This window comes from Halichoerus grypus, chromosome 3 (genome assembly GCF_964656455.1).
Source record: "Halichoerus grypus chromosome 3, mHalGry1.hap1.1, whole genome shotgun sequence".
NCBI lineage: Eukaryota > Metazoa > Chordata > Mammalia > Carnivora > Phocidae > Halichoerus > Halichoerus grypus.
In genome coordinates this window covers 201,287,567-201,300,752 of record NC_135714.1, presented here as the reverse complement: position 1 = coordinate 201,300,752, position 13,186 = coordinate 201,287,567, and the positions used below count along the sequence as shown (strand labels likewise).

The window sequence follows — 13,186 nt, the reverse complement described above, 5'->3', positions numbered from 1 at the left end:
TAGGAGCTGATTCTTTGAAACCTGGCCAGACTTATGAAAAAGAAAAGATAAAGGACCTAAATAAAATCATTAATGAAAGAGGAGAGATCACAACCAACACCAAAGAAATACAAACAATTCTAAGAACATATTACGAGCAACTATATGTCAGCAAATTAGATAATGTGGAAGAAATGGATTCATTCCTAGAGAAATATAAACTACCAAAAACTGAACCAGGAAGAAATAGAAAACCTGAACAGACCTATAACCATTAAGGAAATTGAAGTAGTCATCAAAAATCTCCCAAGAAACAAGAGCCCAGGGCCAGATGGCTTCCCAGGGGAATTCTACCAAACATTTCAAGAAGAATTAATACCTATTCTTCTGAAACTGTTCCAAAAAATAGAAATGGAAGGAAAACTTCCAAACTCATTTCATGAGGCCAGCATTACCTTGATCCCAAAACCAGCCAAAACCCCATCAAAAAGAATTGCAGACCAATATCCCTGATGAACATGGATTCAAAAATTGTCACCAAAACACTAGCCAATAAGTTCCAACAGTACATTAAAAGAATTATTCACCACGACCAAGTGGGATTTATTCCTGGGCTGCAAGGTTGGTTCAACATCTGCAAATGAATCAATGTGATACAATACATTAATAAAAGAAAGAACAAGAATCATTATGATCCTCTCAATCGATGCACAAAAAGCATTTTACAAAGTATAGCATCCTTTCTTGATTAAAACTCTTCACAGTGTAGGGACAGAGGGCACATACTTCAATATCATAAAAGCCATCTATGAAAAACCCACCACAAATATCCTACTCAATGGGGAAAAACTGAGAGCTTTCCCCCTAAGGTCAGGAACACAGCAGGGATGTCCACTATCACCACTGCTATTCAACACAGTACTAGAAGTCCTAGCCACAGCAATCAGACAACAAAAAGAACTAAAAGGCATCCAAATCAGCAAAGAAGTCAAACTCTCAATCTTTGCAGATGATATGATACTTTTATGTGGAAAACCCAAAAGACTCCACCCCACCACTGCTAGAACTCATACAGGAATTCAGTAAAGTGGCAGGATATAAAATCAATGCACAGAAATCAGTTGCATTTCTATATACCAACAAGACAGAAGAAAGAGCAATTAAGGAGTTGACCCCATTTACAACTGCACCCAAAACGGTAAGATACCTAGGAATAAATCTAACCAAAGAGGCAAAGAAACTCTACTCAAAAAACTATAGAATACTCATGAAAGAAACTGAGGAAGACACAAAGAAATGGGAAAACATTTCATGCTCATGGGTTGGGAGAACAAATACTGTGAAAATGTCTATGCTACCTAGAGCAATCTAGCCATTTAATGCAATCCTTATCAAAATATCATCAACTTCTTTCAAGAAATGAACAAATAATCCTAAAATCTGTATGGAACCAGAAGAGACCCCAAATAGAGGAATGTTGAAAAAGAAAAGCAAAGCTGTTGGCATCACAATTCCGGACTTCAAGCTCTATTACAAAGCTGTCATCATCAAGACAGTATGGTACTGGCACAAAAACAGACACATAGATCAATGGAACAGAATAGAGAGCCCAGAAATGGACCCTCAACTCTATGGTCAACTAATCTTTGACAAAGCAGGAAAGAATGCCCAATGGAAAAAAAGACAGTCTCTTCCAACAAATGGTGTTGGGAAAACTGGACAGCCACATGCAGAAGAATGAAACTGGACCATTTCCTTAGAGCACACACAAAAATAGACTCAAAATGGATGAAAGACCTCAATGTGAGACAGGAATCTATCAAACTCCTTGAGGAGAACACAGGCAGCAACCTCTTCGACCTCAGCCACAGCAACTTCTTCCTAGACACATCACCAAAGGCAAGGAAGCAAGGGCAAAAAATGAACTATTGGGACTTCATCAAGATAAAAAGCTTTTGCACAGCAAAGGAAACTGTCAACAAAACCAAAAGACAACTGACAGAATGGGAAAAGATATTTGCAAATGACATATCAGATAAAGGGCTAGTATCCAAAATCTATAAAGAACTTACCAAACTCAACACTTAAAGAACAACTAATCTAATCAAGAAATGGGCAGAAGACATGAACAGACATTTCTGCAAAAAAGACATCCAAATGGCCAAAAGACACATGAAAAAGTGCTCAAAACCCTCAGCATCAGGGAAATACAAATCAAAACATCAATGAGATACCACCTCACACCAGTCAGAATGGCTAAAATTAAGTCAGGAAATGAGAGATGTTGGCGAGGATGCGGAGAAAGGGGAACCCTCCTACACTGTTGGTGGGAAGCAAGCTGGTGCAGCCCTCTGGAAAACAGTATGGAATTTCCTCAAAAAGTTGAAAACAAAGCTACCCTACAACCCAGCAATTGCACTACTGGGTATTTACCCCAAAGATACAAATGTAGTGATCTAGTATATTCATAAAAGAAAGGACAAGAACCATATGATCCTCTCAATCGATGCAGAAAAAGCATCTGACAAAGTACAGCATCCTTTCTTGATTAAAACTTTCCACAGTGTAGGGATAGAAGGACCATACCTCAATATCATAAAAGCCATATATGAAAAGCCCACAGTGAATATCATTCTCAATGCAGAAAAACTGAGAGCTTTTCTCCTAAGGTCAGGAACACTACTCTCCTCACTGTTGTTTAACATAGTACTAGAAGTCCTAGCCTTAGCAATCAGACAACAAAAAGAAATAAAAGGCACTCAAATTGGCGAAGAAGTTAAACTCTCTCTTCACAGATGACATGATACTTTATGTGGAAAACCCAAAAGACTCCACCCCAAAAATGCTAAAAGTCATACAGAAATTCAGCAATGTGGCAGGATATAAAATTAATGCACAGAAATCAGTTGCACTTCTATACACTAACAATGAGACAGAACAAACAAAAATTAAGAATCGATCCCATTTACAATGGCATCAAAACCATAAGATAACTAGAAATAAACTTAACCAAGTAAAGGATCTGTACTCTAGAAACTACAGAACACTTATGAAAGAAATTGAGGAAGACACAAAGAAATGGAAAAACATTCCAGGCTCATGGATTGGAAGAATAAATATTGTTAAAATATCTATGCTACCCAGAGCAATCTACACATTCAGTACAATCCCTATCAAAATACCATCTTCATTTCTCAGAGAACTGGAATAAACAATCCTAAAATTTGTATGGAACCAGAAAAGACCCCGAATAGCCAGAGGAATGTTGAAAAAGAAAACCAAAGCTGATGACATCAAAATGCCTGACTTCAAGCTATATGACAAAGCTGTAATCATCAAGACAGCATGGTACTGGCACAAAGCAGACACAGAGATCAATGGGACAGAGTAGAGACCCCAGAGATGGACCCTCAACCCTATGGTCAATTAATCTTCAACAAAGCAGGAAAAAATACCCAATGGAAAAAAGACAGTCTCTTTAAGAAATGGTGTTGCGAAAATTGGACAGCCACATGTAGAAGAATGAAACTGGACCATTTTCTTACCCCATACACAAACATAAACTCAAAGTGGATGAAAGACTTAATGGTGAGACAGGCATCATTAAAATCCTAGAGGAGAACACAGGCAGAAACCTCCTCAACCTTGGCCACAGCAACTTTTTGTTAGACACATCTCCAAAGGCAAGGGAAACAATAGCAAAAATGAACTATTGGGACTTCATCAAGATAAAAAGCTTCTGCAGAGTGAAGGAAACAACCAACAAAACTAAAAGGCAGCCTATGAATGGGAGAACATACCTGCAAAAAACATCTCGAATAAAGGATTAGTAACCAAAATCTACAAAGACCTTATCAAACTTAACACCCAAAAAACAACCAAGTTAAGAAATGGGCAGAAGACATGAATAGACACCTTTTCCAAAGAAGACATCCAGATGGCCAACAGACACATGAAAAGATGCTCAACATCAGTCATCCTCAGGGAAATACAAATCAAAACCACAATGAGATACCACCTCATACCTGTTCAGAATAGCTAAAATTAACAACACAAGAAACTACAGGTGTTGGCAAGGATGTGGCGAAAGGGGAACCCTCTTAACACTGTTGGTGGGAATGCCAACTGGTACAGCCACTCTGGAGAACAGTATGGAGGTTCCTCAAGATGTTAAAAATAGAACTACCCCACCATCCAGCAATTGCAGTACAAGGTATTTACCCAAAGGATCCTAATGTACGGATTCAAAGGGGGACATGCACCCCGATGTTTATCAACAATAGCCAAACTAAGGAGAGAGCCCAAATGTCCATCAACTGATGAGTGGATAAAGATGTGGTGTGTATATATGCAATGGAATACTACTCAGCCATCAAAAAAATGAAATCTTGCCACTTGCAACAAGGTGGATGGAAGTAGAGTGTATTATGCTAAGTGAAATAAGTCAGAGAAAGACAAATCCTGTATTATCTCACTCATATGTGGAATTTAAGAACGAAAAGAGATGAACATATGGGAAGGGAGAAAGCAAAAAAGGACAGAGGGAAACAAGCCAAGAGACTCAACAATAGAGAACAAACTGAGGGCTTATGGAGTCAGGTGGGTGGGGGATGGGCTAAATGGGTGATGGGTATTAAGGAAGGCACTTGTTATGATGAGCACTGGATGTTGTATGTAAGTGATGAATCACTGAATTGTACTCCAGAAACTAATATTGCACAGTATGTTAACTACGTAAAATTTAAATTTAGAAAAGAATTTACTAATTTATTAAAATGGGAAGCCAACCTTATACTTTATATTTTGGCTAACAGGAAAGAAAATGTTAACACACGACACAGCGTAGTAAATAGTTTCATCAGTATCTCATTTACAACTGAATTATACATTTAAGTGGCATTTCTACTGCTGCAGAGAGAAAATCTTCTGGCTTTAAAAAAAAAAAATCTTCAGGGCGCCTGGGTGGCTCAGTTGGTTAAGCGGTTGCCTTCGGCTCAGGTCATGATTCCGGGGTCCTGGGATCGAGCCCTGCATCAGGCTCCCTGCTCAGCGGAGAGCCTACTTCTCCCTCTCCCTCTGCCTGCCTCTCTGCCTACTTGGACTCTCTCTCTCTGTCAAATAACTAAATAAAATCTTAAAAAAAAAAAAAAAAATCTTCTAGCTCCCACAATGAAATAATTCCAGTAAGGAGCACAATAAATATTCCACTGTATCTCAAGTCATTTTGGTCATTTCTCAAAAAAACCTGGCAATCCTATTAGGTCTTGCATGTCAATTCCAACTCCCATGTAAAAATAAATGCTATTTCAAACCTTTGCTATAACAGATGAATTTCCATAGACTTGTCTTTCCTCTTTCATTCATCGGATAGTTGGTAACTTATTTCACAAATGAGGTAGGTAATTTTGGAGGTAGATGCTTTCAACCATTGAAGTATTCCTGCACTCGCATCTCCTGTTTATGCCATCTTCCCGTTAACAGGTGAGGAATTACTTTTAATCTCAGTTAGGTTGTTTATCTCTAACTTTATGTTTGGGTCCTGTTATTCCCTGCCATATCATGAATTTTATGTTATTACTTATAAACTAATTTTACTCCCTATTTGATCGATCCTTTTAGCACTTAAATATTAGGGTATCTTCCAATCTGAAATTTGAATTTAAAAAGAAAGTGTTTCTGGGCTGCTGTTATGTCTAGCTGTTGCCTTCTTGTCTCCTTTAATCCAGGGAAAGGTGGGGCCCATTCATCAGCATGTCTCTTCATCTCACACTATCTCATCCCACTCGTCTTTTTGTTTTTGTTTTTTTCTTTTGGTCCCCATTAGTTCATGGGCATCATTCTTGCTGACATTAATTCATGGATGAGCCTCCTGAATGTTGAAAGTCCTGTACTGACAGGTCTACGCTGACAGGGGAGACTCAGTGAGGATGTCCTAGAACTGTTTGACCCTCCAGAAAAAATGTCAAAACCATGGGATAAGACCACAGTTATTATCCTGAAAAAAATGTGTAAACTTTAGAGGCACCTGCGGGGGTAACTCAGTTAAACATCTGACTCCTGATTTCGGCTCAGGTCATGATCTCAGGGTCATGAGACTGAGCCCCACATCAGGCTCTGCACTCAGAGTGAAGTCTGCTTGACATTCTCTCTGTCTCTCCCTCTGCTGCCCCCCCAACTGGAGTGGGCACGTGCTCTCTCAAATAAATCTTTTTTTAAAAGAAGAAAAAATGTTTAAATTTTATACTTATTAAAGAAGTTTTGAAAATGAATGAACCAATTGTTCAACTTTACAAACTAAGAAAGTAAAAGGAAGCAAGAGTTTAACTGACATTTCAAGTTTTACAAAGAAGATAATTAGTAAAAGTTAAAAGAAAGATTAAATAAAAGATTAAAGAATGAAACAAGGAAACACTAAATTAAAAAGGACACATGAAAAGCTGCTTTCTCAGGCAAGATCAATCTTGAGCGTCACTCCTGAGTGTGGAGATGACTTTTAGGGCTTCCAGTCAACAGAACACTTTGCTGTACGGCAGCCACAAACAAGGAATTCGCTATGTGGCAGAGACAGTCCTCTGCTGTTCGCTGAAACACTGGTGAATTCAGGAGCATTGAACTCCTATATGAAGATCAACAGATGGATTTTTCTGTTTCTTCAGAACACACTCCTATCCTAGTGAAGCCCACACAGTGTGGCAGCAGTGAGTATATGCACTGGACCTATGTTCCCTTGAAAACACAGACCCCATAGTCTCTGCTAGTAGCTGCTGAGCACAGGGTCAGAGCAGACGCTTCCATTTCTCCTGCTCCTGAGCTTCTGTCTCTCTTCCATTCCCGGGTCCCTCAGCCCCAAACACCACTCTTACTCCCTCTCCAGACTCCCTTCACACAGTCAACCCGCTTCTGCCTCCCTCCTCCTTGGAGAGATACTTCTGTTCTATGCTTGGTTTAAAAAGTCTGGACTTTTTTCAAGCTATCTTGCGACCCCCTGAGGAACAGCACTGTCCTCACAGGAACGACATGGCCTGGATGGGACAGTGTGGCAGGTTTTGCCCTTCACACTCCTACCCCAGAAACTTCAGATCATACATCTCAATTCCTGAGCAAGAGCCGCTTCTCTGTCATAGTTTTACTCACAATTTCTAATATTTAATTCCTCTTTTCCAGAACATCCTATTAAACTATCAAAAAATATGAAATTAAGAAGACCTAATTAGTAGCACTGGAAAACACGAAAGAAGGTCAGCAACGGAAACAGCTGAGTAATTTATTCAATTATGAACAGATGGGCGCTCTTTCAACAAAGTTCCACAACAATCCAGCATATCCTTGATCGTTTCCAGAGACATGGCAAAGAGAACATAAACATACTTAACTGGGAAAGAGTTCACAGCCCACTACGGTAAAAGGTCACCCAAGGGGAGAAAGATGTGCAATATTAGACTAACTGGGTAAACTAAATTTTGGCTGTTAATATAAAAAGTGAAGCCCATCGGACCCACTTCCCTATCCTCAATTTTACCCCCGCTTTTTCTCGTCCCTCTCCTTGGCTCTGTTTCCCTGGTTCTCCCCCGGTCTCTCTTTCCCCTTATCCCCCTGCCCCAACTCCACATTCACAAGGAGAATGAACATGTCCCTGCCCAGGGAAAGCACACTCTCTGGTGGCACAGCCAGTGGGAAGGGACGGGACAGAACAAGGGGTGTCAGAGGATGGGGCGGGTGAGCGCCCCAGCACGAGGCCTCCCTGAGGAGGTGCCCGTGGAGGGGCCCGAGGAGCAGCCGGGCCGACCCCGAACGACGCGTGGAGGAGAATTCAGGACTGGGTCTACGGGATTCGACGTCAAGAGGGCGAAGCGTCCTGGTGCCGCCCTCCCGGTGCCGCGAAGGGCGAGAACGCACCTCGCGAGCGGGGACTTGACACGCGCCGGGTGCGGAGGGGAGACGGTGCAAAGAACAGAAGCAGAAGAGTTGGGGCGGAGACGGCTTGGGAGCCAGCCTACCGGAAACAGACGCGGATCCAGACCAGCAGCACAGCGTCTCGCGACCGGGCGGGGCTCCCCGCGGGCGAGGCTGGCGGAGGTGGGGGCTGTGAGGTGCGCGAGGCCCCGGACTCCGGGTGTGAAGGACGCAACACCGGGGGCAGCGACGTGCCAGGTACAACTGGAACCGCTGAAACTCACGCCAGCGCAGACGCCCTTCCATCCGGGAAATCTGCTTCCGGGTGGGCCGGAAACGGCGAGCGCGGGTGGGGCGGGGCCCGGAGGGAAGGGTTTGTGCGAGCCGGGCGCGTGCCTCCGCCCCACCTCCAGGACGTTTCCGGTCTGCGCGTACTTCCGCGCACAGAGCCTGGGTCGGCGCTTCTGCGTCCGGGTGAAAGCGTAGGGTGTTCTGTGGGGCCGGGCTGCCCTACTCGGCTTCAGGTTAATGATTCAGGTACTCTAAGGTAACAGGTTAATGAGTCAGGTACTCTAAGGTAACAGCGTAGCGTTGGCGCCAGCAATATGGAGTGCGGAGCTGTTTCCTTCTCAACAGTTTGAGAACGGCTTAAATAAAAAAACCCTTTGTGCGTGCCTGGGGGTCCGCGGGCTCGGAGGGGCGGCCCGGGTGCGGGGACCTCTGCGGAGATGCAGGCGGTGTGCGGGGCAGGGACGTCTGCAGCTCCACCTGTGAAATGTGTGTTTCTTTTTCGGTGGGACGGGTGTGAACGCCGAACTCACCTGTGCGAAACCGCAGACGGTAGCTTCCGTTTGTCTTCCCTGCTCGCGGGGCGGCGGAAGGACTTCGCGGGCCCAGCATCGGCAGTGAGGGTGGACGGCCGAGGCCTCGGTGTGATTGCGCACATCTGGAGAAGATGTATGAATTCAGATACCTTTGAGCCAAATGTGCATGACATCAGCAAATTGCCTGAGTTCCTACATTTCACATTTTTCTTTATCTTTACTCCGGAGTTACCCGAAAGAACGTTTTTAATTTTGAAAAGTCAGATGTTTTAATCTGCGTTTTTTCTATCTCTAAATATTTTGTGTCAAGTGTGGACAATATTAGTTTTTCATTATTTCTATATACACCTGATTGAAATGCCTGTTCTCTGACAAGAACAGTAAACACAGTAAAACTGGATTCTCAGATTTCAGTTGCCTTATTTATACCCTTAATAAATATTAATTGTGAAATATGTAAGTGAAAATCTTTTCTATCTCCTTCATAAATTCTGAAGTTCATACTAGAGGGAATTTGGCAAAACTAAATCCCAACTACTCTTGCTGCAGAAATTTCTCAAAGATGATTCCTGAAGAAGAACTCTTCTGGTTTTCCCAAAACCTACACAAATTTCTCCAACTTTTACCTTTTTTAAAAATATTAAATAGGGCGCCTGGGTGGCTCAGTCGTTAAGCGTCTGCCTTCGGCTCAGATCATGATCCCAGGGTCCTGGGATCGAGTCCCACATCGGGCTCCCTGTTCGGCGGGAAGCCTGCTTCTCCCTCTCCCACTCGCCCTGCTTGTGTTCCTGCTCTTGATATCTCTCTGTCTGTCAAATAAATAAATAAAATCTTTAAAAAAAAAATTAAATATCTGGACTCATAGATTTAAGTTCTGGAAAGATAATGTTCTCTTAGGCAGGGGAACAGTAAACACTGGGGATCCTGTGGAGGGAGTCGGGGGAGCCCTGCCCACAGTGCCTCCAGGGTGGAGATCACTTCACCTGAGCTCACCTGACTCATCTCAGATCAGTGGGGAACTGGACACAGACTAAGGAAGGCTGTATATGATTTGGGGCCAAGGAATCCAGCTACCTGAACCTCTCCCCCATTCAGTCTTCATCCCCCTCTCTCTACATAGAAGTCAAGTGATACAGTTCTGCCAGTGTAAACCATCCAGCCTCCAACCCACCTTCTCCATCAAATCTTCTGTGTTCTGGTTTACACATAGAATGCTTCAGGAGGCTGGAAGTTGACCGAAGTGATAAGTGGGTGCACGTAGGATGCGCATTGTTTGGAAGTTCCCTATGAAAAGCCAAGCTTATAAGATGGTGACTTAGTAGACTAAGGTCTGCCCACATCTCTGAATCTCTATTTCCCTGGCTGAGAATTAGGTCCCATGAAAGCTGAGGAGTGAAAAGAAAGAGTGCATTGAAGTATAATTACTTCTATGTTTTTGTTATAGTAGTAATAAAATGAAGAAATATTTTCCAGGCATTCCTTAGAAAAATGCCTTCACTAACAAGGCAAGAAACCACAAATGTTGGAGAGGTTGTGGAGAAAGGGGAACTCTTTTACACTGTTGTTGGGAATGCAAGTTGGTACAGCCACTTTGAAAAACAGTGTGGAGGTGCCTCAAAAAATTAAAAATAGAGCTACTCTATGACCCAGGAATTGCACTACTGGGTATTTACCCCAAAGACACAGATGTAGTGAAAAGAAGAGCCATATGCACCCCAATGTTCATAGCAGCGATGTCCACAATAGCCAAACCGTGGAAAGAGCCAAGATGCCCTTCAACAGATGAATGGATAAAGAAAATGTGGTCCATATATACAATGGAATATTACTCAGCCATCAGAAAGGATGAATACCCAACTTTTACATCAACATGGTTGGGACTGGAGGAGATTATGCTAAGTGAAATAAGTCAAGCGGAGAAAGTTAATTATCATGTGGTTTCACTTATTTGTGGAACATAAGGAATAGCACGGAGGACATTAGGAGAAGGAAGGGAAAAATGAAGGGGGGGAAATCGGAGGGAGAGACGAACCATGAGAGACTATGGACTCTGAGAAACAAACTGAAGGTTTTAGAGGGGAGGGGAGTGAGGGGATGGGTTAGCCCAGTGATGGTTATTAAGGAGGGCACGTTATGCATGGAGCACTGGGTGTTATATGAAAACAATGAATCATGGACCACTACATCAAAAACTAATGATGTATTGTATGGTGACTAACATAACAGAAAATAGAATTTTAAAAAATCATGAGAAAGTAATAAAAGGAAAAAAAGAAAAATGCCTTCACTAAAGAATGAGTCCCCTTTTGAGGAACTGACACAGCCCTACATAATCATAATGACTGGAGGATGGCACTTGGAAGAGGGTCACTCTGATGGCCTGATGAGTAGGTGGAATGCATGTGTGTAAGAGAACCTGTGTTCACATCATTCCTGGGATGTGATGTGAGCTGTTTCGCACAGGTGAGTTCAGTGTTCACACTCGTCCCACCGAAAAAGAAACACACATTTAACAGATGGAGCTGCAGAGGTCCCTGCCCCGCACACCGTCAAGTGCCCTGAATATCCTGACATCTGAGGGAGCCTCCAGCTGAGAGCAGAGTTGTGCTGTGAGTCAAACTAGGGAGCTGTTGTGGAATGAAGCGGTTTCTCTGTTGGGTTTAGGAGGGTGGAATGAAGGAGCTTGAGCTTGGAGATTCTGATTCCTCTACCTGGGGACTTGACCACATGAGAGGGTATAAAGTATGAAATTTGTGAATATGGTGTCCCCCGGTGTTGAGACATTTGTTTGCCTTTGTCCTGAAATTCTGCTGAGATCTTTGGAATGCTCAGACACCATTTGTCTCATTTTTTTTTCATGATGAAAATACGTTCACGTGTGGGTGTGTATATTAATACTGTAATCATGCCATGTTGAAAGTGAAGAAAGCACAACAACCCAGAGGTAGAAAAGTGGGAGACGAAGAACACAAACAATGAGTCTGTGATGAAAATTCACTCTCCAGCCATGTTCCAGGCCAGTCCCTCCAAATGGCCTTCCTGAGATCGGACAGTTAACGGTGGAGCTCCAGGTTCATGACAGCTCCCTCATTCCAGCCTCCTGAGGAGCCAGCCCCTCCTGGTCAGCGTCCTTATGTCTTACAGTGTTCTGAAGGGTGCTGGGCTCTAAGCTGATGCAGATAATTCTGAGGAAGCTCCTGGCTGCAAGTTCACCCTCTCCAGCCTTTTCAGGAGGACAAGAGCAGTTTCTATGTCCATGAATATATTTGGAAAAGTTTACTGGTCCTGGAGGGCCAACGATGCCCTCCCTGGGTCATCACAGCCAGCACAATGTGTTCCTGGTCCCTTGGGATGCCCCCAACAGCACAAGCACTGGCAGAGATGGCGGGTGTGTATGTCAGAGGGGAGCCTTCAGTAATCATCTTTGCTATTCATTTAATGAAAGGTGGCAGGTAACTTTTTTGTTAGTGGCAATTGGGACAACTTTATAAGATAATTAATACTATGTAGCTTAGAACATCAGAAAAAATTATTCCTGACTCATTTACATCTCCCTAAAAACCTCCATTATTAAAGCAGAGGGTCTTTTGCTCCTAATTTTCGAATACACCATTTACCTGCAGTCTTTCTAACCACAAAAGTCTATGAATTCAAATACCATCTTCATATAGAACACAAATACATACTCCTCTCATTTCTGAATGCATATAAAACAAACTTGTGTCCAAATACAAAATCCCAAATCTGACCAAGGCCAGGCAATATGCACACACACCTGCAGTCCCAAATGCACACACTTATCCCATATAACCCCCAGGTGAACCACAAAATGTATAATAAACATGCCAAAAGCTATGTAGATGGCCCAGCCCCATTGCCCCTTAAGAACACACCATTGAACTTACTTTGACAACCTGCCAAAGATTGAACTTACATTGACAACACTCAATACCAGTAGGAAGCATGAAAACAAAACCCCCTACCCCCCGTATCACACAAACACTTCCACATTCAGTTCTTCTAAGTCACTGAACATGGGTCCCATATTGCAAAAATGGAAACATCCCATGCCCAGCATCAGCTGACTTTCCAAACACCACAACTGGCATGTCCTCAGACCCAGCAATAGACCCAGTCCTCTCCAGAAATCTTGCAGTGGAGACCTACACTCCAAAGCCCAGGATACACAGATGCACACTGAGTTTAATGTCCCATGAACACATGCAGAAAGACATAAAGATAGTCCCTCCACATGCCTAGGCTACTCCATGTCAGAAAATACTTCCTACGTATGAATTCACCCTGGAACATTCTCTCCACTACCTATCGGCACTGGTATACACAAAGACAAACCTTCTGCCCTCATTTCTTCATCCACGAGTGACTCTGTGTGTGCGTGTGTGCATGCTTGTGCGTCAACATTTGTTGACTGGGATACATCAAGAGACGTCTTACTCTTCTTGTTATTCCTTTTGTTACCCCTGGCCCTC

General features: G+C 43.0%; 1 protein-coding gene across 9 annotated transcripts in view; it reads right to left on the bottom strand.

Annotated features, from left to right (window-relative positions):
• The window catches only part of LOC118540572 (uncharacterized), a 34,794-nt gene extending 25,989 nt beyond the window's left edge, over positions 1-8,805 (bottom strand). For 6 of the 9 annotated variants that reach the window (XM_078069880.1, XM_078069879.1, XM_078069882.1 and 3 more), the window contains exon 1: positions 7,977-8,222. The gene's annotated coding sequence lies outside the window, so the exon portion shown is untranslated. Of the gene's footprint in view, positions 1-7,875; positions 8,224-8,693 lie in introns of those variants that run through there. The other 3 variants (XM_036099816.2, XM_036099820.2, XM_036099815.2) reach the window with 3 other exon arrangements.
• Between the last annotated feature and the right edge of the window lie 4,381 nt (positions 8,806-13,186).